The sequence below is a fragment of the Coenobita brevimanus genome, chromosome 14, assembly GCF_032717465.1.
Source record: "Coenobita brevimanus isolate Jiangsu-jjx chromosome 14, ASM3271746v2, whole genome shotgun sequence".
NCBI classification, from domain to species: Eukaryota; Metazoa; Arthropoda; class Malacostraca; order Decapoda; family Coenobitidae; genus Coenobita; species Coenobita brevimanus.
In genome coordinates this window covers 51,092,253-51,117,173 of record NC_136967.1, presented here as the reverse complement: position 1 = coordinate 51,117,173, position 24,921 = coordinate 51,092,253, and positions in this window count along the sequence as shown.

Here is a 24,921-nt window from a genome sequence, read left to right as displayed (position 1 = left end):
TAGGTAAATTGTCTAGGATGGATTTTACACATCTTGTCTGTATTTTAAGTGGGGCAATTTTGGGAGAATCAAGTTCCAGTACTGGGACATTCTGGCTGGTGTCGTCTATGGTAGAGTTTCTGGCAAAGGTACTGGCAAAAATATCTGCTTTCCCACACGGGTCATTTGTAATGTTGCCATCTGAATATTTTAGTGGGGGAATGGAAGATGACTCGTTAAAGTTATTATTGAAAGAATTAAGAGTTGACCAGAATATTCTATTGTCATTAGAGTTGTTAAGTAGTTTTGATGCTTGCTTTTGAAGAAAGTTTGATTTAGATAGATTTAATACAGCTTTTGCATGATTTCTAGCAATTTTAAATTGGGAGAGTGATTCAGATGTTTTTTATTTTAAGGAAGAGTTATATACTAATGACTTTTGGGCTGTTGCTCTGGCACAGTTGCCATCAAACCATTTTGGAGAGTTCGATCTTTCAGTGAACTGTTGACTTCGTATGAATAAGTCCATACCAGCTAGTATTAAGTCACAAATGTGGGACTGGGTAGAATTAGGATCACAAGAGAAGAAAGACTGCCATGGAATGTCAGCAAGATCATTTCTAAATCCATCCCAGTCTGCCCTATCAAAGTGCCATCGAATCACCCTGACAGGTGAGGGTTAACTAATGAGGCTTTGATGAGATTGTTGTCAGAGGATCCAAGTGGTGACAGTACCTCTATCCTGTATTGATCTGGATTATTTGTCAAGAATAAATCTAAGAGATTGGCATTATGGTCAGGATTAACAGGTATTCTGGTTGGTTGCTTTACCAACTGGGTGAGATTAAATGATTCCGCAAACAGCTCACACTCTAGACCAGCGTCGCCAGTCCGGGCAGAATGCAATAACCATTCAACATTATGTATGTTAAAATAATCAAAAATGGTAATTTCGGTGCCAAGAGCAAGGTTAAAGTTACTCAACTGAGTGGATATGGAATCAAATACACTGGGTTCTGAAGAAGCATTGGGGGAACGATAAACTACGCAAATATATTTGGTAATGTTTTGACAATTTAGTTTATATAATGAGTAATCAAACCTGGATGAAGTGAAGTTTAAAATAGTGTCAACTGCATATTGGGATTTGATATAAGAACAGGTGCCGCCCTTGTTACGGAAGTTTGTAAGGAGATGGTAACCAGGAAAACAATATGGAGATATATCGGTAGAGGGTGAGATTTGTAGTTCTGTGAGGAAAAGGGCCAAAGGGGATATGGACTGAAGGAAAAAATGAACTGAGTTTAAATTTGTGGTATGGCCGCGGATGTTGGCAAAGAATAAGGCCGCACTGTCACTTCTTCGGTGACGAGCATTCCCGGAAATAGCAACAGTTGCTGCCGGCACAGTCGCTTGATGGCGACCAGGAGGACCCTGTGCCACCAGCCCTACCCTGCCGGTGGTGGCAGTCCTAGGTACCACCTCATTTTATATATATATATATATATATATATATATATATATATATATATATATATATATATATATTACCTCATATGTCTTTCATTCTTTCCTCTTCCTTCTACCTATGGGTGACTCTACACTGAGTGACAAGCCTAATGGCTTCCTGTACACCAGGAAACCATTTACTATGCTGGGTGGTAACAATATAACCAAATTATGGCACCTGGTGGTCTAGTGGGTAATTACAGCACTCCAATCAGATTGAGCCGGTGAAGGTTTATATCCAAGGGATGGTTGGGATTATTGCTCATGTAATTCCACTCAGGGATGAGTGAGGCTGGTCACTCTCATCTTAAATGTCAGAACCAAATTGCCTAGCCCTGGGCTTCTACGCTTCTCATGGGGCAACATAGAATTGGATGATGGATGGATGGATATATATATATATATATATATATATATATATATATATATATATATATATATATATATATATATATATATATATATATTAATCCCTCCAATATCCGACATAATAGAGCCATAGGCAGGTCTGGATAGTGGTCCTGTCCGGATATTGGGCCACAGCTTATGGACTTGTACTTATGGACCCTAACTCAGAGAAACACCTATACAACTCCCTCTGGACATGCATAGCACCTATATAAGACCCAAATCACACCAATAAGGCACATAAAAGACTGAAATAAATGCAAAAGAAGCATAAAATGAGGGTTTTGAGGTAGGTTCATACACTATTAAACATTCTGGGTACTTACAAGTGCCTGGCTCCTGGACTGGTACTTATGGACCCTAACCTAGCCTAACTCAGAAAAACACCTTCCTACTGCACATGAATAGCTCCTAACACCCTATTCACACCAATAAAGACATTAAAGAGTGAAATGAGGTGTTTGAGGTAAATATAGTATGGAAAAAAGTACAGTGTGTGAAACATTCTGCCTACCTACAGCAAGTCCATGGCCATCTCGATGAATAACCGCCTCTTCTCGGACTCTGACAGTAAGAAGGATTTCCTCTGAAGCACTTGCAGTACACTGGTCATGAAGTCTTGCACTGAACTTAGTCAATCGCACTCAGAAGTCCGTTCTCTTCACATTGCGCACTCTTGTCTAACTTATGCTCCATTGTAACTTACTAAGTGTTGCACTCTGCACTTTAACTTTTCCCACTCTTCTAACCATTTTCTAAAGCAAAAACAAAAAAGTCTATTTACGTTAAATTTTGTTCCTAAATTGTATTCTCACTCACAACTGTAAGTCCTTAACACAACACACTGCTTTTTCACTGCACAACTCTGTAAATTCCCATGTGGTCTAGTAGAGAAGTTCTTGCTGTTTAACCCCTCCCATCCCGACGTTTTCTGGGCAGCGGTACGCCCCAGTCCCGACATTTTTGGACCTTTTTTTTTTTGGCTCAAACATCCGCTTTTGGTGGGAAACATCGAAAATTCATAGAAAAATCGCTCACATGAGGTTTAAAATACTCGATCCAGGTAGGAGTACCTCCTTACCTTACAGGGTTTTCTATCAGGCTGGCTGCAAAGAAAACGAGTTCTATGGGAGGATAACTATTCCACACCACTCATAAACGGTATTTATTTATTTATTTGGTACGAGTTTGTATGTAGTACGAGAGTATATTGGTTTTCACACGGTAATATAGGCATTATAAGCATTGTTTCACTCACTAACTCATCACCATTCCTGACCTTTTTTTGCCACATTACCTGATCATCATTTCTGACTGTTTCTTCCTCTAACGTTTGTCCTCCACATTGTCATCGATTGGGGAATCACTCTGGCCCTGAATTTCGTACTATGGCATGACATGGCTTTACTGGCCAGGCCACTGATAACAGGTGAATTGCTGAGAAAAGGGCATGCGGGGGGGGGACGAGGTCATGCTGGTTAAGGCATTGTCCCTGCCTGGCATCTTGCAGAGGAAGGTGTCCCGTGTATACATGCCAAAAATCACTCGCGAAAATAGAAAATTGTGCAATTTAAATCGAAAATTGTGCAAATTAGGGACCTTGCAATGTTGCCACGTTAATTTACTTCTCCGGGATATGAGTGCACATCATGTGAGGACGTGAATTCACGTCTCCGGGACGGGGCGGGTTAATCAGTGTCAGAGTCCGAGAGTATCACTGGCAGGTGACCTCAGGGTGCATCGCTGGGTCGTGGTGATGGCGTATCCACTGCAGATGACTCTGAAGGCAGACGCAAACTCACGTCGAGCGGTGACTCCACCATGGCTGATGTGCTGGGCTGTGGCCCGGAGCATGAGGGCCTGTCTTGGGGAGGCAACGGAGTGGAGCCAGGGCTGGGCACAGAGGGGGTCATGGGCCTGGAAAAACTGTCAATCGTTGATTGACGCAAGGACCGACGATTCTGACGATTGATGATGTGCTGCCTGAAAGCACGCACTTCCTCCACAAGTCCCAAGGGCCCCATCTCCCTGTCGCAGTCCGGGTGTCCCAGGTAGTCAAGAACGAACTCTAGGTGTTCCCGGAGTGCGCTCAGCTTGGGGATGGCTGGAGTAGTGTCATGCTGAGAGGAGTCCGCATCATCATTGCCGTCCTTGTCGAAATCTTCAAGCTGGGTACTGACACCTGCAACTGAAGATGCGATCTCGATATCAGACAATGTCTGATACCCAGGATCGCCCTCGTCATCATCCAACAACTCATGCACATCGTCCACATCGGTTTAGGCACTTTGTTGCCATGATCACTCCTTGTTCCGTTGGTTGGATGAGAGCACTCCTATTAGGTGGCAGAAACAAGCACCTAATCTGGCCATTCTCAGACACCAAGTCCTTGTCGCACGGGTGGGCAGGTGCATTGTTGAGGAGAAGGAGGGCCTTTACCTGGTTGCGCGGGATTCCCAGTGTCTTTGTCTGGTAATGTATGACCTCCTTGACGAAGTGGCGGTGGAACCAGTCTTTGAAGATCTGGGCTGTAAACCATGCCTTCAAAGAATGGTACCAGATGACAGGAAGGACATCCATCACCCCACGAAGACACCAAGGCTGCTTTGCACGGCCAACAATAACGGGCTTAAGCCGGTGCATGCTGTTAGCATTGGCACAACACAAAGCAGATATCCGTTGCTTGGAGAGCTTGCGGCCAGGTACATGCTTCTCCGTCTCCTCAGCTAGAGTGTTCGTTGGCAAAGAGCGATAGAATAAACCGGATTCATCAGCATTGTAGACTTGACCGAGAGTATGGCCCTCCCTGTCAATCAAGCCCTTCACCTTGTGCCGAAACTCGTCAACTCCATCCTCGTTAGCGTCCAAAGCTTCGCCATGAGCTTTACGGTTGGTAAGGCCATGCCGTAACTTGAACGCGAAGAGCCAACCCTGGCATGCCTTGAAGTCTAGGGTGTCGTGAAGCTTGGCGAACTTCTCAGCAGCAGCCTTCAGCTCCGTACCACGTACCATCACACCGGCAGCACGTTGCTGTTGATACCAAATCAACGTGGAGTGGTCGATTTCAGCAAACTTGGGAGTAAACATCACCTTCCTCGCCACGTTGCATTTGCTTCTCGACGAGAAGTCAGCCGTGTACTGCAGGAGTTTGTCTCGGGATCTCTTGATATCAAACAAAGGAGATTGGGCCAGGTTGAACTCGCGGAGGATGCGGGAAGAAGACCACCCCGCATCTACTTTCTCCAATATCTCCCGTTTCTTCTCCAGAGTCAACACCACTCTCTTCCTCTTCTCAGGCGACGGGGCCATCATCACACACACTAATAAGAGGCACGAGAGCAGCAGGAGTGCCTGCAGCAGGTAAGGAACCACCACAAAAGCGAGCACATGGGCAGCCATGACGACAAGCATGCACTCGCGGCGAGAGACAGGTGGAAAGTGGGGAGGATGCAGGGGCGCTCTATCGGACGTTGGAGGAATGACGCACCACAACAAAGCTGTCCCGCACCGTGCGCGCCAAGTTCAAATTACGGGCAGGAAAATTTTTTTTTTTTTTCGAATTTTTTGTGGTTTTCGGACCATTTTGGGAATATTGGATCCCAGGATGATTATGTCCGGTTAGTGGGGATGTTCGGATATTGGGCGTTCAGATATTAGAGGGATTACTTTTATATATATATATATATATATATATCTATATCAACACAAGAACGAAATCGAACATGGTATAAAAAAAAAATAATCACTGTACTCTAATCAATCTTGTCACCCTGGAGAAAGCAATCAATTTATCAGTCAAAACAATAATGGCATCATCAACGATGGTGAAAAGGGTGAAAGGGACATCTGCTGTCCTGCAGTAATTGATTAGTGAAGCGTGTTTACGATTTAATCACCGACAGCGAAGGATGATATGATCGATAGATATCACTGCACCACAGATGTCACACTGAAGTGGAAACAGCTTTTAAGTATATGGCAACATGTATTCTCATACGCAACCGTGCCAATATTCTTCATTCCAGGCGACTGGGAATGTTGGCAGAATCACAGTCATCAAAAACTTTCTTGCTTGTTGGAATATTTAGTCTGGTCCACTGGTCTTGCCACGGACAACTTACTAATTTCTTTCAGAGCGAAAGGCTCGACCGTAGATCACTAGGAATGTCTCAAATCTCCTTGAGTTCCACAGCCGACTTTGCAAGTAAGTCACCCAGCTCATTCCGAGCACCCAAAACTGTGTGAAGGACTTGTTGCACTAATGCAATTAATTAATGATCCGGCCCTGAAAATTACTTGAATCAGTAATGCTAGAAGCAATTGTCTGAATGGCTGACTTAGGGCACCTAGATCTGCATAAAGGAAATGTTGCACAAATGCACTTTATAAACGATTTGGCACTATCTCATTAGAATCAGTATTGCAAATAAGAATTTCCTTAATGGCTGACTTAGGGTAAGAAAATATGCCAAATTAGCCTTGTCGGCAATTTAAAACATAGTCTTTGCCTATGTCAGTATAAAAAAAGTTCAGAGGTAAACATAGATGTATAACTCAGCAGCCAAAGCCTGACAGCACATTCAGTCGACCTTACACTAGCACCCACACATTCACTCGAGCTGAAGCCATCTGTGAACAGTGGTGGGACTCCAAGTGAAGTGAAAGGATGTTAGCAAACAGTGGTGGACCTCCACCTGTGGCACCTTGATCTTTGGTGCTGGAAGCCATACAGTATCAACAGAAAACCAGTGTGGCTCCAAGGGCACTGTATCTCTAAACAACAACTTGTCACAGTCACCGAGGTCCGCATCAAGCTCCTGCGTCAGTAAGTGGAGCCCGGGAGCCATCTGTGTGTGCCTTGAGCATTATGGAGGTTATTCTTTCGGGCATGGAAGCATACAGCCCTTCCTCATATCCTTTGATTTATGCGAAAAAGTCTTGATTTTATCATGCTTGTTCTAATGCTGTTCACAACGAGACCCATAAAAGGTATCGGAGCCAACCCACCTCTGAATCACATCTTTTTTATGTTTCTACCCAGAATCGTGCTAAGTCAGTTCTTCACGCTGCCAAAAATAATTTCATACATACTAAAATGTTCTCAACTGTCTACCTCGAATTCTTCCCGCTCTTTCTGGCAGCTTGCCTAAAACTTTTCTAACATCTTTACCTCATCATGCTTCCCTCCTCTTTTCTACTCTGATGGCTCTGTAGCTATTTCTTCCACTGATAAAGCAGATCTCTTCACTCAGACTTTCTACTCCAGTTCCACTTTTGACGATTCCGGTGCTGTTCTTCCATCACCTGACTTCCCCATGGCTGACATTAGAATTTCTTCAACTGATGTATTTTCTGCCATCACTGGCCTTAGTACTAACAAGGCATATGGGCCTGATGGAGTCCCTTCTGTTGCCCTCACGAACTGTGCATCTGTGCTTACACCCTGCCTAGGGAAACTCTTTCGCCTTCGTCTGTCAACTTGTACCTTTCCTTCTTGCTGGAAGTTTGCTCTTATTCAGCTAGTCCCGAAGAAGGGTAACTATTCCCATCCATCTAACTATCGCCCAGTTGCCTTAACATCCTGTGTCTCAAAAGTTTTAGAGTCTATCATTAACAGAAAAATTTTAAAACATCTTTCCTGTCACAACCTTCTTTCTGATCGTCAGTATGGGTTTCATCAGAGACGCTTCACTGGCGATGTTCTCACCTACCTTTCAGACTCCTGGTCATCCTCCTTTCGGGACTTTGGCGAAAGCTTCACCATTGCACTTCACATATCAAAGGCTTTCGATCAAGTCTCGCACATATCTTTAATTTTCAAAATGCCTTCTAGTGGTTTCTATCCTTCTATTTGTGCCTTCATCTATAGCTTCTTTTCAGGTCGTTCTTTATATGCTGTTGTAGACGGTCACCATTATTTTCCTAGATCTATCAGTAGTGGTGTTCCTCATTGCTCTTTCCTATCACCAACTCTCTTCCTTTTATTCATCAATGACCTAAACTGTACATCTAATCTTATCCACTCATACACTGATGATTCCATCTTTCACCTTTCCATTCAATTCTAGCAACGTCCATCTCAACAGTTACTTCAACAAACAGGGGATGAGGCTATGGCACACCTAATGTCTGACTTGCCTCGTACCTCTGACTGAGGTAAAAGTAATCTTTTTGTTTTTAATGCATCAAAGAATCAGGTCTCCAACTTATAAACCTGATAAACTCTTCCACAGGACTACCCAATAATGTTTAATAATACCCATCTCAATCCTGCATCATCCTTAAACATACTTGGGGTTTCATTCTCTCGGGATTCATATTGGAATAATCATATTACAGCTCTTTAAAATCTGCTTCCAAGAGATTATATGTGCTAAGCTGACTCTGTACCTTCTTTACCCCTGCACAGTTGTTGACTTTATACACTTGTTTATTTTTTTAAACCCTGTGTAGAGTACAACTCTCATGTGTGGGGAGGCTCCTGACAAACAGCTCTTCTCAATAGGGTGGAGTCAAAGGCTTTTAGTCTTATTAACTCTCCTCCTCTTACTGGCTCCCTTCACCTGTCTCTTCACTGCAATTGTTGCATCTTTATCTCTTTTCTATCGCTACTTCAATGGTCACTGTGCCTTTGAACTGTATGCTTGCATCCCTCCACCTCTATGTGGGCGTGTAGCACCTGTCTAGCAACAAACTTGCATCCCTTTTCTGTCCAATACTCTAATGCAAGAGCTAACCATTATTTCCAGTCCTTAATTTATGCAACAGGTCAGCTCTGGAACAGTCTGAATTTCCTACGCCTATGGTCTCCAGTGTTTCAAACGCAGTGTGTCCAGGCATCTCGAAATGAACAGATCTTGAATTTGGCTCTCTTTTGTATTGTTTTTGTTTTTTTCTTGGAAGGAACGGGTGGTGGCTCCTGGCCTTTGATTCCTTCTTTCTGGCATAAAACAATAAGAATATATGGCAAGTGGCCACTGAAGCCCTGCATAAGGTGATATCCTTGCTGCGGGGTGGGGGGTATTAATCCCATTGCTGGTATCGCAGTTTTATTTGGAGCTGATACCACATGATAGTATCAGATGGTCTCGGCAAATCTGGAGGGGAGATACATTCGCCTCCACTTCCAAACGAGCTATGCATGTATATCTCAGGGTTTCACATATAAGGGGAATGTACAGTTGGCTACATATGAACCTGAGACAGCATTATTGTGTTGCACTGATTTGGCGCTGAGTATACTAGACAACTTTGACATATTCACCGGTTTCTTGGTGTCATGTGCGTGAATGAACGAAGTTGTCAAGCATTTGCTTAAAAGAAAAAAAAAAAAAAAAGTAATATTGATTCATGGATGTTGAAATTGTTACTAGATCTCTGCTTCACTCAAGCACTGTCCCATGTTCAGATGTGGTCAACTGAACATACACCTCCATTTCCGCACGTGCTACACGTGTACACTAGGATTATAACTTTTTTACAAGCTTATGTTCCTGTACCTCAAGTAGATGAACTTTTACTTAAAACCAAAGATAAAAGCCGTTATTCCTCTCAGTTAAAAAAAAAAAAAAGTCACTCCGAATAAAAAAATTGATATTTGCAAGTGTATATTTACATTTACATAATAATAATAACAAAAGAGCGTATACAAATGCATTAATACTTAAAATCACTGTTTATTACCTAGAATAAATCTAAGTTGTAGTTTGGCTTTGTTTCTGCAGGCAGCATAAAATTCCTGCAACACTTTGATTGCATGTTCTGCACACTGATTACTTTTTGGTATCTTGAGTAAGGATGGCTCCTGCTTCCAGTGATTCCGCAATGAGTTTAGAGCTTTTTTGTAAGGTTTCAATATTTCTGACAAATTCTTGAAGTCATTTTCATTGTACATCTTGTTAGTAAACCAATACTCTGCCCATTCGTACAAAATGAATCTGCATGTCTTCTCCAAAGTCTTCCTTGTTGTAGGTATAAGAATAAATGCAAGGATAGTAAGAATTGCTCTTGAATTCCAGCTCGCATTACTGATATTTGGAATTTTGTGAAAGTAAATCAAAGGAAAATGACCATTTCCTTCAAAGAATCTAAACACTCGTGCTAAATGGTACAAAAGCTTCATGTCATGTCTCCATCCTGGCTTATCGAGGATCTTTTCTGTTCCTTTAACAAACTGTGATTTTAGTTTTTCATAATTCTTTGTTAGCTGAGACACAAATGGATATTCGATGTTTGGAGAATTGGTGTTAGCACCAAGTTCTTCGTCCATCACCAAACGAAGAATTGTCCAGAATGTGATGCTGACAGCCGATAAATTGTGGTTTGTTGAAACTCTTATCCAAGAACATTTGTTATAATCTGACAACAACTCCACTCCTTTTCCTAGCGTTAACTCTAGTTGTATCAGCAATGATCATTACTGCATACCATAAGTTGTATTCATCAGTAACTTTTGCAATTCCTTCAGCAATAGTTTCAGCTTTGCCATTTTCCAAACGCAATGCATCCAATTTTTTTCGGTTCTTTCATTTTTAAGTTGTACTACCTGTACTCATTTTCAACAATCAGCTTTCCATAGAAATGTAAAGACCATGTTTCCAACTGTAACTTTTCAATCATTTCCTCCTTCAGTGTAACAACCTCTTTGTATATTGACTTGTAAATTGCTGTTTGAATTGGAGCTGGAATGTCAATACCATCATGTGACAATTGTTTGCATATTTTAGCAGCTTTATTTGTCGATACTCCAACAGATGTCACCAAGTGAGTTGCAACTTTACTTCTGTTGTGTTTTCTGGTTGGTGGATGATTAGTCTCATCTTCATCCTTGTATTCGCTGTCATCAGATTCAGTGCAGTTACCACTAGATGAAAGATCGTAAGATGTCGAGGGCAATATAGGTTCATCAGGTAGTTTTCGTCTTTTTGAAGGGAGAATGGTTTCCTTACTTGCAACTTGACCTGTTGAGTACCCCACTTCTTTGCTTTCACTTGTAGGTGGTAAAGTTGTTTATCTTCAGTGGATAACCATTGACCATTTACTTTTGTGATATCAGTAAGTTTATTTAGGGCATTATATTTTCCCCTCTTGACACATTCACCGTAAGATTTTAGCACCTTGTCAAGCTCTGCTTGTATTGCTTGATCTGACACATGTGGAAAGTTCAATTTATTTTCCATAAAAGATCTGACACATGTGGAAAGTTCAATTTATTCTTCCATAAAATTTGTAACTTCTTTGGAAATTTCGACTATTGATTCTTTTCTTAAATTGATTTTTGCCTCAAGAAACTGTTAACGTCCAATAGCTCGCATTTAGTTTGGCATTCTTCGTTTTTCTTCTAATGAAGTTTCTTCCAAAGGCACAATTCCTCTTCTATGTGACTGCTGGAACAGCACCAAATTATTGGTCCAGACATCCTTGTTCTTCTGTAAGATAGTATCACTTCTTTTGTGCGACATCATGCTTACCTGAAAAACAAAAATATTTAATATATAACAGTAACACACAAAGCAATTATTTTGCTGACTGTTCACCTGCAAACTGCGAAGATAACTGTTAGATGCCGAAAACTGTCCCGTTTTAAAATAATTATATTATTCTAGAATGTTCTAAACTATTTTAAACCATACTAGAACGTTACAAACTCTTCTAAAAAGTTCTAAACAGGTCTAAAATCTTCTGTCCAAGTCTATAAAGTTATTAAAAAATCCATATAAAGATTAAGAAAATGATAGAACTTGCGTCTGATAATGTTAAATATATGGTAATCCATTTCTTGATTTCGGGGTGACCTTTTTCTAAAACTGAGAGGAATAAGGGCTGTTTTCTTTGTTTTTAAACAAAAGTTCATCAATATATCATACAGGCTACCTTTTATTTGGAAAAAAAAAAGTTATAACCCTGGTGTACACCTCAATGGTTCAAGACACACTCATGAACATTACTCTGCAAAACATTCGGTCTCCATAGTATGGAGTCAGACGCCAACGCATATACCTGTGAGCCACAGTCAAGTGCAGATCTAATTAGGGACTTGTACATCATTAATAAACATTTTCTGTTTGTAGGCTGTAGCACCATTCAAACAGGGTGGTACTCCCAAGGTGGAACGATAGCTGATGATAGTGGGTACTGGAGCTCCATTTTCATTGGCTCTCGGGACTAACTTTTGAGCACCCTCCTTTGCTGAACCTTTTCAGTGTTTCAGTAACAGAGAGTTGCCCAGCATACCCTCCGATACAACTCCCTCTAACTATCAAAAACAACTACATAGAAATTTCACACCACACTTCTTACTCAAAATTAAGAAACAATGGCTTCTGAACACGCAGCCTCGGAGTCCCCTGGCGTGCGGTGAACCATAAAAGCCCCCGGTTATCTGTCCTTCTTCCTATAGCGGCCATGAGCAATGCTTGGAACCACTATCTGACTGACTTCATCATTTCTGCCATTCCTCTAATTTTCTTTCTGTTGTACACCACCTCTCTTCCTCTAAGTCTCACCTTCTCTTCCTTACTGAAACTCAGCTGTCCGAGATGACTAATGGAAGACCCTTCTCTGTATCTTCCTACTTTCTCTTTACTCACCTCAAAGCCAAAGGTGGTTGTTGTGTATATATGCACAACAACATATCTTAATCTCGGGTACCTGAACTTGAATCTCCTGTATTCTGTACTCTCTGGCTTCGGCCATCCTGTCATTCTCTGACTAAATTTATCTGTGCTGTTTACTTATCCTCTAATTCAACTGACTATGAAAAATTCTTTGACTTCCTTACTTCAAAGCTGAAATACATCATATCAATTTTTCCTTTCTCCGATATCTCCTTACAAGGCTGTTTCAGTGTTCACCACCAATTTTGGCTCTCTTCTTCTATCATAGATTCACCTGGTTAACAAGCCTACATCTTTTCTATCCTTAGAGCCATAGAGCAGCTTGTACAGTAGCTTGTCCGGATCGCTGACAGCCTTGGAGAGAGTTCCAACATACCTGACCTCTTACCACTGATCCTTCTCTCTACACTGTGAATCTTTTCTTTCTATTGGTCTCCTTTGATTACGACCTTATCACCTTAACCTGTCCTTTTGCTCCCGTAAGGCATGTGGACCTTCCCGAGAAGCATCAGCTGATGCACTTTGGAGCTGCTGTTTGTGAGGCCCTCAGGCGGTACTTCCTTGCCTTTCCCTGGAATTTTTTTTGCTTCTATGGCTGACAGCCTTCTGAGTGTGTCCTGCACGTTACAGAAGGTTATTATGTCGGACATGGAAGCATACATTCCTTTTTCTTATCCTGTGACTAATAAAAAAAAACTAGGTATTATTACGCTTGTTCTAAGTCTGTCCTTTGCCCAACTAGAAATAATTTCATTCATGGCATATGCTCTCAACTCTCCAACTCAGATTCTTCCCACTCCTTCTTGCACCTTGCCAAAGATATAACAAATTTATTTCATCATCCTTCCATCCTCTTTTCTGCTATCATGTCTGTGTAGCTGTTTCTTTTTCTGATGAAGCAGAACCCTTTGCTCAGAATTTCTGTTCCTCCATCACTTCACCCCTCTGACATTAAAATATCTTCATCTGTTGTGTTTTCTGCCTTCACTGGCCTCAGTGCTAACAAGGCATATGGGCCTGAAGGCGTCCCTCCTGTTTACTGAAGAACTGTGCTTCTGTGCTTACACCATGCCTTGGTAGACTCTTTCTTTTTCTCTCAACTTGTACCATTCCCTATTGCTGGAGCTTTACCCTCATGCAGCCTGTCCTAAAGAATGGTGACCATTCTCAACCCTCTAACTATTACCTAATTTTCTTTTAACATTCTATGTTCTTGAAGTTTTAAATCTATTCGTAACAAAAAGAAAAAAGAAAAAGCCTCTTTCCTATCACAAACTTCATTCAGATCATCAGTATGAGTTCCGTCAGGAAAGCTCCACTGGCGATCTTCTCATTTTCCTTTCAGACTCCTGGTCATTCTCCTTTCGGGACTTTGGCGAAAGCTTTGCCACTGCATTTGACATCTCAAATCCTTTCGACCGAGTCTGGCGAAAAATATGAATTTCCAAACTGCCCTTTATGGATCTCTATCCTTCTGTTTGTGCCTTTACTTCTTGCATCTTTTCTGGGCATTCTATAGTTACTGTTGTAGATGGCTACCGTTCTTCTCCCAGTGCAATCAATAATGGTGTTCCTCAGGGATCTGTCCTAATACCAATTCTCCTCCTTCTATTTGTCAATGACATTCTAAACTGTGTATCTAGCCCTTTCCATTCATACGTTGATGACTCCACCCTTCACCTTTCCAGCCACTTCTCACAGCGTTCATCTCAACAGTTAATTCAACAATCAAGGATGAGGGTATGGTACGCCTAATGTCTGACTTGGCTCATATCTCTGGTTAGGGTGAAAGTAATCTTGTTGTTGTTAATGCATCAGGAACTTAGTTCTTACATCGTTCCGCCTACCAAATCTCCTGCCTGTTTTCTGCATCCGTCTCAATTCCTAATCATCTCTGGACATCCATGGGGTTTCATTCGCTCGAGATTTATCTTGGAATGATCACATTACCTCTCTCACAAAGTCTGCTTCCGAGAGATTACAGTAGGTGTGCTAAGCCGACTCCGTGCCTTCTTTGACCTTGCATAGATGTTGACTTTGTACAGGGGTTTTATTCGCCCCTTGTAGAGTACAACTCTCATGTTTGGAGAGGCTCTCCACATACATCTCTTCTCGCCAAGGTGGAGTTAAAGGCTTTTAGTCTCATTAACTCTCTTCTTACTAGCTCCTTTCAACCTCTGTCTCATCACCGCACTATTGCATCTTTATCTCTTTTCTATTGCTACTTTAAAGCATCAAAAACTCAGTTCTTACATCTATCAACCAGTCATAATCTTACCTAGTAGTATCCTCTAATTTTTAACAATGTCCAACTGACTCCTGCATCATCATGAAACATATTTTGGGTTTCATTCTCTCAGGATTTATCTTGGAAAGATTGTATTGCCTCCATTGTAAAATCTGATTCTAAGAGGTTAGATGTGCTAAGCCGACTCCGTGCCTTCTTTTCCTCTGCACAGTTGATGACTTTATACACGGGTTCTATTTATCTCTGTTAAGGGTACAACTCTCACTTGTGGGGAGGCTCCCTACATACTGTACAGTTCTCAACAAGATAGTCAAAAGCTTTTCATCTTGTTAACTCTCCTCCTCTTACCGGCTCCCTTCAACTTCTGTCTCTTCGCTGCGCTGTTGCATCTTATCTCTTTTTTTTTATCGCAACTTCAATGGCCATTGCTCCTCTGAACTGTCTGCTTGCATCCCTCCAACACAACTTTGGGTGCGTAGCATCCGTCTAGCAACAAACTCATCCCTTTACTGTCCACCTCTGTAATGCATAACTTAACCGTTACTCCCATTCATTCAAGTCTCCCACTGCCTATGATCTCCGGTCTTTCAAACACAGTGTGTCCAGGGATCTCGAAACGAACGGATCTTGAATTTGGCTCACTGTTATCGTATTTTTGTTCTTTTGCTTGGAAGGAACAATATACAGGTTCTTAACCTTTGGTTTCTTTTTCCTTGCATATACTCGTATATATATATATATATATATATATATATATATATATATATATATATATATATATATATATATATATATATATATAGATAGATAGATAGATAGATAGATAGATAGATAGATAGATAGATATAGATACAGATATAGATAGATAGGTATAGATATAGATATAGATATAATAACCGATCCTAGAGGTAACCCATGAGGAAGCTTTGATACTTCCAGAAAATGTGGTGATTTACCATTTCTGTACTCGCTGCTTGTGATAATTAATCAATTACCAATCCATGAACAGAATTTGGTAGGGAGGCCGTTGGCTTTTAGTTTTTCTAGTACTCTTAGGTGGCGAACCCAATCAAGTGCTATTTGGAAATTTAGGTAGACGACATCCGACGGTATTTTTACGTCCCAGTTATCGTTTATGTTTGTAAACAATTCAAGCAGATTTGCAAGGCATGTTCTATTATTACGAAACCCGTGCAGATTTTATGTTATTAGATTATGCTTATTAAGGAACATGGGTAATTTGATATCTAAAAAAGTTTCCCTAAAATTTTGCACTACACTGAGCTCAGACGATGTGGACTATAATTTATCGTTCCTTTTTTATCGCCCTTTTGAAGGAGAGGAGATATATGAGCGAACTTCCATTGATTAGGGCACTGTACATTCAGTTAATGATTTATTGAACATTTTAGTTTTAAAAAAGGCTATTTGTAACATTCACACAATATTCGTGGAGATATCTTGTCTGGGCCAATTGATGTGTCGATTTTCGAAGGTAATTTAACACTTTGTGTCCTGTTACTTCTTTAATGATGACTTATCTGTTCCTGAAACGAGTCTTTAAGTATTGTTGCTATCGTTAGTTTTTTTTTTTTTTTTTTTTTTTTTATGTCCAACTCTAGGCAAAGACTTCACAGCCTGCTTCCAAGACCCAGTAGTCCTCCTACATACCATACACCTCTACATGTCACCACTTCGGCGCTAACACCCACCGTCCAAATTGAATACATGCTAGAGCTGTCTCATACAGGACTGGTGTATTGATATTAGCGGGGGTATTTTTACATGTCGGCGGGTCTTCTGGTAGATACGTAAAGTTTGCTTTTACTAAATTCAAATCCTTAAACCGTTTCCTGCCCCAGTGGGGATTTGAATCTGGGTCCGTTAGGACTGAAGGCCACCTCCCTACCGACTGAGCTACCGCCTCCCCCCATGAACGAGATAATCTTCCGAGTTTACTGAAGGGCCTATGGTATAATTTTACATTTTTCTTGCTCCTCACACGGTGATAAAGTAATTTAAGGTTTGGCTTAGCTTCACGAGAGATTTTTGCCTCAGTTTCGCACTTAGTTATCCGAATAATTTTCTTATATTGCCACTGTAATTGAAAATGTTCGGTAATGTCATTGTGATCTCCAGGATATTTGCATTTTTTACACGCTTTACTTATGAGACCCATGATTTCTTACAGTATTCCTCGACATCCAGGCTGATTTATTATGATTAATTCGTCGGGTAATTCTTGGTATATTTTTCGTTCAATAGAAATAAGTTAATATGCGAATATTTCTCACATTTCTTTGATGTTATCCACCTGTAGTAAATTATTCCATTTGGTATCAGAAATTTCCATTCTCATACTACTGAAATTAGCTTTTTAAAAATTGAGGTCAAAAGGTCTATTTTTACGAGTATAACAGTTTATATTAACTTCAAGTCTAATGATGTTATAATTTTCACCAACATCACACTAATTTATCAGGTCACTGTCTGGTGCTAAAGCAAGGTCAATAAAATATTATCTGACACCGGTGTATTCACTACCTGACTTTATAAATGCATCGTCTGCGAGTTCCAACCAACTGTTCCCTTCATTTTCTGCACACAAATTATTCGAGTCAGTATTAGGATTATTGAAATACCCCAAAATAATGCAATCCTTGTGTTGTATGGCTGATTTTTTTTTTTTCCCATACAGTTATTTATTGTTTTGATCAGACTTGCGTGGCTTCTATACTGCACCAAAAAGAATGGGTTTAATACTCTGTGATAATCTCGACAAATTATAGAGTGTTCGTTCCAGCAACCAGTAACTCGTCTGTATTCCTTTTATATGGTTTTTAAGATAGGTTAGAACTCCCCTGCCCAATTTGTGCAGTCACTATTTTTTCAAATATTTTATAGTTATATAATGATTCTTCTCCAATAAGGTGCTTATCAGGAGGGTTTAACCATTATTCTGCAATCGTAATTATGCAAGGATTATCAGTAGCTGCATAAATAATTAACTCGTCTTGCTCTAAAATAATACTTCTCACATTTAAATACATGATATTTATAGGACAGTTGGATCTAGTAGAGTTGTGAAACACGCTAAAATTATCCCTGTTTAATTATTTAAATCATCAGTCGAAATGGCGACACTCCTACAAGCCATTGATCTGGCACTCCCTCTTTCCCCACCAAATTCCCACGATTTGGACCTGATGAGGTCAGATCTACCTGACTCTCCTGATGATCTGCTCTCACCTCACTCACCCTATCGCCATTGGCCTGGGTAATTGCAACATCAGTATTTATGCCATTAACTGTAAATCTTCCCACCTCTCTATAACTACCTAGAGTATTCCTAACACTGCCCTATAGAACGCTACCTAACCTGGCTTTTCCTGCTCTATTGAGGTGAAGGCCACCTCCACCATACAAGCTCCTCTCATGACTGAATTGTCCCAAACATTAACAGAGATCAGATCCTCCTTTCTACACAGCCTTTCTAACCTACTATTGACTTCTATCCTTCTTATGAGGATCACAGAACCGACGTCAAACCTCATTAACAAACCAAAGATATCTAACTTCAGATAACATTTCTTGAACTTCCTAATAAGGTCCCTATACCTCTTAAGCTTACTTGCCTGAAGCTACAGTTTTAGTCCCTACCACTTTAACTACGACCGAGTCCCCTGAGGTGTTACTGACTAAGCCAACTCTCTCAGTCCCGTCCAGTATTCTGCACTCAAAAAAGCAAAAGTGTTTCCTGCTAGAAGGCTTAACACAAAGCCCACTCTCCTGATGCTTAATCAACAAATCTTTGACAAGTATGAGGATAGGCTTATCAGGCACTTCACCGTCTAGTACCTGAAATCTATTACTAATTGATGCACTCCCATCAGTGTTACGTACCTTAGCCTTGCACCCTTTCTTGGCTGGTTGGAAGCCATATCTATCATGTACCCGGGTCTCAGCCTTACCTTGTCTAACACTTCTGGTTCCACTTTCTCTACATGCACTGCCTTAACACTGACCATTCCAGTCTCATATTCCAGATCTTCAACCTGTCACTTAACACTTTCAAATACCTCACTGTTTTCCTAATTTCTAAGCTAAACCTACTCACCGACTCGCAAAACAGACTACACGTACACTCATGTTCCCTTTCACCATGAATCCTTTTTTAAATTCCTAAGAGTACGAGGAGCAGGAGAATGTTGGGCAGGAGCCAATTTTAAGGGGGCTTGGTAGAGTGATGTACGGTATGTATGTTTTTAACTTCTCAGATCTGAGAGAAAGAGAGAGAGAGAGAGAGAGAGAGAGAGAGAGAGAGAGAGAGAGAGAGAGAACATCATCAAAAGAAGAAACAAGGAAGTATCAAAAGGAGAAGGAAAAAGAAAGGTAAAAGTAGGAAGAGGAGAAGGAAGTAAAACACCGGGAGGAAAAGAAGGGGAAGATGATGAGGATGACAAAAGAGAGGATGATAGAAGAGAGGCAAAATGGGAGGGGGGGGGGGAAGAGGAGGAAAAGGTGATGAAAAAAGGCCAGAAATTAGAACAAAAACAGCAAATAGAAGAAAAAGAAAAAATGGAAACGGAGAAAAAGGTACGGACAAGTAAATTGGATATGTGTCAGGATGATGTTGGGATGCAAACCTAAAATTATTCATTAGAGGAGAGAGGGATGAAAATAATGAGAAGAGCAGCAGGGGAAGGTGAAGAGATTGAGGAAAAATGGAAACACATGAGGAGGAGACGGAGGAGGAGACATGGTAGGAGAGACGCAAAACCAAGGAGATGAGGGGGAAGAGGGAGAGAAACACAATGAAGGATACGGAAGAGGTTGTAACTGATATGAATAAGAGAAAAAATGGTAGGAGGAAAAGAAAAAGCGAGGACTAGGTGAAGGAGGAATACGGAAGGAGGAAGACCTAGAGTATATGAAGAAAAAGAAAAGGGAAAGCAAACCAAAGAAGAAAAGCATGGGAGGCAAGGAAGGCGGGTACCAGCAAGAGCAAGAAAGTTGGTTAACGACTGGTTTTGTGGTAGGCTAGGGAAAACTTGCCAGTTTGTTGTTAAAAAATATAAAAAAAGACTAAGAAAAGTAGACGAAGGAGAAAAGGGAACAGTAAGGAAAAGAGGAGGTGAAGGACTGGGAATAGTAAACGAATGATGAAATTGTGTCAAAGTGTGAAGAGGAAGAAGAATTTGGAGGGATGAATATGATGGTGATAATTAGCAGGAGGAGGAAGACGAAAAGCCACAAGGGAAAGAAACTAATACGATGGTTGAAAGCTAGAAGTAATGCGAGGTGTGAAGACTGCAGTCAGAAGGGAAAGTAATCAATATCTTGGTCTCCTGTTGCCCCATGTTTAAGGAACACGAGCAGATGAAGAATATGGAGGAAGAGGAGGGGAAGGTGAACGAGAAAGCGGCAAAGCAGACGAAGAAAAGGAGTATATGAACGAGGAAAAAAGAGGAACAAAAAGGGGAAGATAATGACAAGTAAAAGAAGAAGCAAGACCGTGTGTGTGTGTGTGTGTGTGTGTGTGTGTGTGTGTGTGTGTGTGTGTGTGTGTGTGTGTGTGTGTGTGTGTGTGTGTGTGTGTGTGTGTGTGTGTGTGTGTGTGTGTGTGTGTGTGTGTGTGTGTGGATGGCATGCCTGGGAAGGAAACTAAATTCCTGAGCCCGTTACCACAAGTTTATTCATTAAAAGAGGTGACGTTGAGGTGATTATTTTTTTTCTTACATGATTTTCCATAACTTCTTACAGGCCACCATGTCCACCAGTATATTAACTTCATCAAACCCAGGAATATGATTTTAGTTTTCCTCTCTTCTGACGACTTGCTTTAGGTTAGGAATGTAGCAGTGAAGGGATTAATGAATGCTGTATCGAACACGTCTGATGTGAAGAGCCCGATATTGAATAAAGTTGTCTTGATGTAGTAAGAAAGGCGTCATACAATTGAAACGTCTAACAGTCACTTAACCAGTGCGTTGCTTGTTTTCACTGGAGGGATGCAAAGTCTGGATGGCTGAGAAGCTGAATGCACAATAGATGACTAGACAGTTTTTAAATCAGTGTTGCTCAGTTCTTTCCTTGCTACGAACTCCAGTGTTTAAGCCTCAATGTTTCCATTACTCTTGAATTTAATGTATATTTTCAGCTTATCTTTTTACTGCGCGATAGAAAGAATTACATCAGTGGTTCAGCCAACACTTGACCTCAGATTCAGAGATGATCATTCCCATGTCGTACTTAAGATTTGTTTACCAGGAGGAACAAGACACACCAGAATCTTCTCTGTTCTTTCCGTGTTCTTTCTGAGAAAACATATATTACTTATTGATCGTAAATTTATGTGATTCTACTTGTAGGAGTAAAAAAAAAGAAGTATACTTTATGAAGGTGTGTGTTATGGCTCGGCCTGTAGTTGAGACAGCCAGTTTATGACAATTTATGATACTCATCAGAGCAGAAATAGGCTACGTGGGTTAAGTGGAGAGTAATTTTGTGTGTGTGTGTGTGTGTGTGTGTGTGTGTGTGTGTGTGTGTGTGTGTGTGTGTGTGTGAGAGAGAGAGAGAGAGAGAGAGAGAGAGACAGAGACAGAGAGAGAGAGAGAGAACTGTCTGGGATGAAAAAAAAAAAGGAAAACTTTGATCATGGTATGTGAGTAGAGGAAGACCAGAGAGAAAGTGTTTGAAAGGATCCTGAGTACGAAATAAATGGGTCTATAAAAAGTTTTGTGTCAGTCCATGGGAGATCGGATATTCTCCTTCGTGGCAGCAATACTGATACCGGGTATTAAATTCCTGTCCTGAGGTTGAAGGATTAGAAAATGTCTCGGTGAGCTCTTGAGAGTAGATCAGTGTTAAAAGGAAGAATAGTTAAAGAGAAAAGGAATAGATAGTTGCAATAATCCATGTTAGTTCCAGTACAGGACAAAGCATTCTTCTCACAAGTGGAGCGATAGATTTAATCCTTCCCCATGTTGGCCATGGGTATATCGGAAATTCATCTCAGTAAAACAGGGCTACAGATTATTTTTCCTAAAAGTTAGGGAACGTTTTCGATGAACTCCATTGTGAATTATCCTTAGAATGTTTTCCTCTAAAAAACAAAAAATTTACGCACACTGGTAAAGCAGCAAAAGAGGATACATATAAATGATAAGGCAACATGTCTGGCAGATAATTTTTCATTCCCAGAGGCTACAAAATCTGCGCATATGAGATGGCACCAGTTTTCATATGTCACCACTTTGGCCCTCACACAGCACGAGTCCTTCCTGATATCGGTATTAAGGCTCTGTGAGTGTTGTCATTTCGGTGGCTCTTGTATAGGATCGGCTTAGAATGCCTTGAGTCACAACGGCAACCTTTATCCTATTTTATTCTTGCAACTGCCTAATGGTTTTATCTAGCTTAGTAGATACGTTTCTGCGCTGTAGAGGTTAGACAGTGGCTTCGTTACCACCTTCAATACACATCGTCCTCTAGTTAAAGTTAATACCTGGAAGGAATGAAGGAATTAATTAAAATCAAGTCCCTAATCGCAAAGTTCCCTGCAACAGCCAGAGATTGATGCCTCTTGCTTTCGAAGGGAAGTCCAGCCATACCACTTGTATAACTATGACTATATTAGTCGAGTGGAACATAGACGCGTTATGTTGTTTCCAGTAAGTACAATCCTTTTTACTTTATACAGTCAAAATTATAAGGACACTTTGAGATTGAAATAGACATTCTGCATAAAAAACTTCAAAAACAGGAACATTTTCTTCGCGCATTCCTCAGATTATTTTATTCAGTATACGGGAAACCTATCGAACTTCTCTTAAAAGTTTACCTTTATGTCTCTACCAGGCTGAGTAATATCGTCAGATGGCAGCAGAAATGAAATGAAAATGACTTACCTGAGTTGAAAACGTTAAATAGGAGGTCGATAGCTATGTCTTGCAAAGTCTTCTCTCAGACTTTCTCCTCCAATTCCACCTTAGACGTTTCCGGTGCTGTTCCTTCATCACTTCCTCCGTCTGACTTCCTCATGGCTTACATTAAAATGTCTTCAGTTGATGTATTTTCTGTCATCACTGGCCTCAGTACTAACAAGGCATATGGGCCTGATGGGGTCCCTCCTGTTGTCCTCAAGAACTGTGCTTCTGTGCTTACACCCGGCCTAGGTAAACCCTTTCACCTTTGTCTTTCAACTTGTACATTTCCTTCTTGCTGGAAGTTTGCTCTCATTCAGCCAGTCCCAAAGAAGAGTGACCATTCCCAACCCTCTAACTATTGTCCAATTGCTTTAACATCCTGTGCCTCAAAAGTGTTCGAGTCTATTCTTAACAGAAAAATTTTAAAGCATCATTCCTATCACAACCTTCTTTCTGATCATCAGGATGGATTCCGCCGGGGACGCTCCACTGACGACCTTCTCGCCTACATTTCAGACTCCTGGTCATCCTCCTTTCGGGACTTGGCGAAAGCTTTGCCATCGCACTTGACATCTCAAAGGCTTTCGATCGATGCTGGCATATATCTTTAATTTCCAAACTGCCCTCTTACGGTTTCTATCCTTCTATCTGTGCCTTCATCTACCGCTTCCTTTCTGGTCGTTCTGTAGCCGCTGTTGTAGACGGCCATCGTTCTTCTCCTAGATCTATCTACAGTGGTGTTCCTCAGGGCTCTGTCCTAACACCAACTCTCTTCCTTTTTTTCATCAGTGATCTTCAAAACTGTACATCTAACCCTATCCACTCGTATGCTGATGATTCCACCCTTCACCTTTCCATTCGGTTCCTGCAACGTCCATCTCAGCAGTTACTTCAACAAACAAGGGATGAGGCTATGGCATATTTAATGTCTGGCTTAGCTCGTATCTCTGACTGGGGCAAAAATAATCTTGTTGTTTTTAATGCATCAAGGACTCAGTTTTTACACCTATAAACCAGACAAAATCTTCCACAGGACTACCCACTAATGTTTAATAATATCCAGCGCGAATCCTGCGTCATCCTTCAACATGCCTGGGGTTTCATTCACTCGGGATTTATGTTGGAAAGATCATATTACATCTCTTGTAAAATCAGATTCCAAGAGATTAGGTGTGCTAAGCCGACTCCATTCCTTCTTTACTTCCGCACAATTGTTGACTTTATACAAGGGTTTTATTCGCCTCTGTGTAGAGTACATCTCTCATGTATGGGGAGGCTCCCCATATGCAGCTCTTCTCATTAGGGTGGAGTCAAAGGCTTTTCGTCTCATTAACTCTCCTCCTCTTACTGGTTCACTTCAACCTCTGTCACTTCGCCGCACTGTTGCCTCTTTATCTCTTTTCTATCGCTACTTTCATGGTCACTGTTCCTCTGAACTGTCTGCTTGCATCCCTCCACCTCTACGACGGGCGTGTAGCACCCATCTAGCAATAAACTCTCATCCATTTTCTGTCCAACTATCTACTGCAAGAGTTAACCGTTACTCCCAGTCCTTCATTTATGCAACAGGTCATCTCTGGAACTGTCTCCCTCTGTCTGTATTTCCTACTTCATATGATCTCCAGTCTTTCAAACGCTGTGTGTCCAGGCATCTCGAAATGAAGAGATCTTGAATTTATCTCTCTTCTCTACTGTTTTTGTTTTTTTCTTGGAGGGAATTGTTTGCAGTCTCCTAGCCTTTGGTTCCTTCTTACTCGCATTAATTTTTTTGTTTTGTTTTTGGAGTTTTTTGGTTGCTTAACTCATTCACTTGTCATATGCGTCCATGTTTTTCTTGGTCTTCCTCATCTCTTGTACGTTCATATTAATTCAAATAGCTTACTCTTTCCAGAACCCTCCAGCTGAAAGGCTTGACCTTTTTAATCTGGTAACGACCTTTTGCATTTTATTTTTTCAGGTTCCAGATTATTCTATACAGAATAGAAAAGTCCCATACAACAGAACAAAGTTAAGCCAATTCTTATCCCTAAAAAAAAAAATATATATATATATATATATATATACTTTAATAATGGCTAGCTGGGGTACCCAGCATTGTTCGGATAAAGCTCTATGGTAATGCATACCGGCAATACCTGGGACCCTGCATGACCAGTCCCTCTGTTGGGGATGACTCATGGAGCCTCAATTTATCCAATGATTAAATATTCCTCCTTGGGTTAATTTCCCCAGG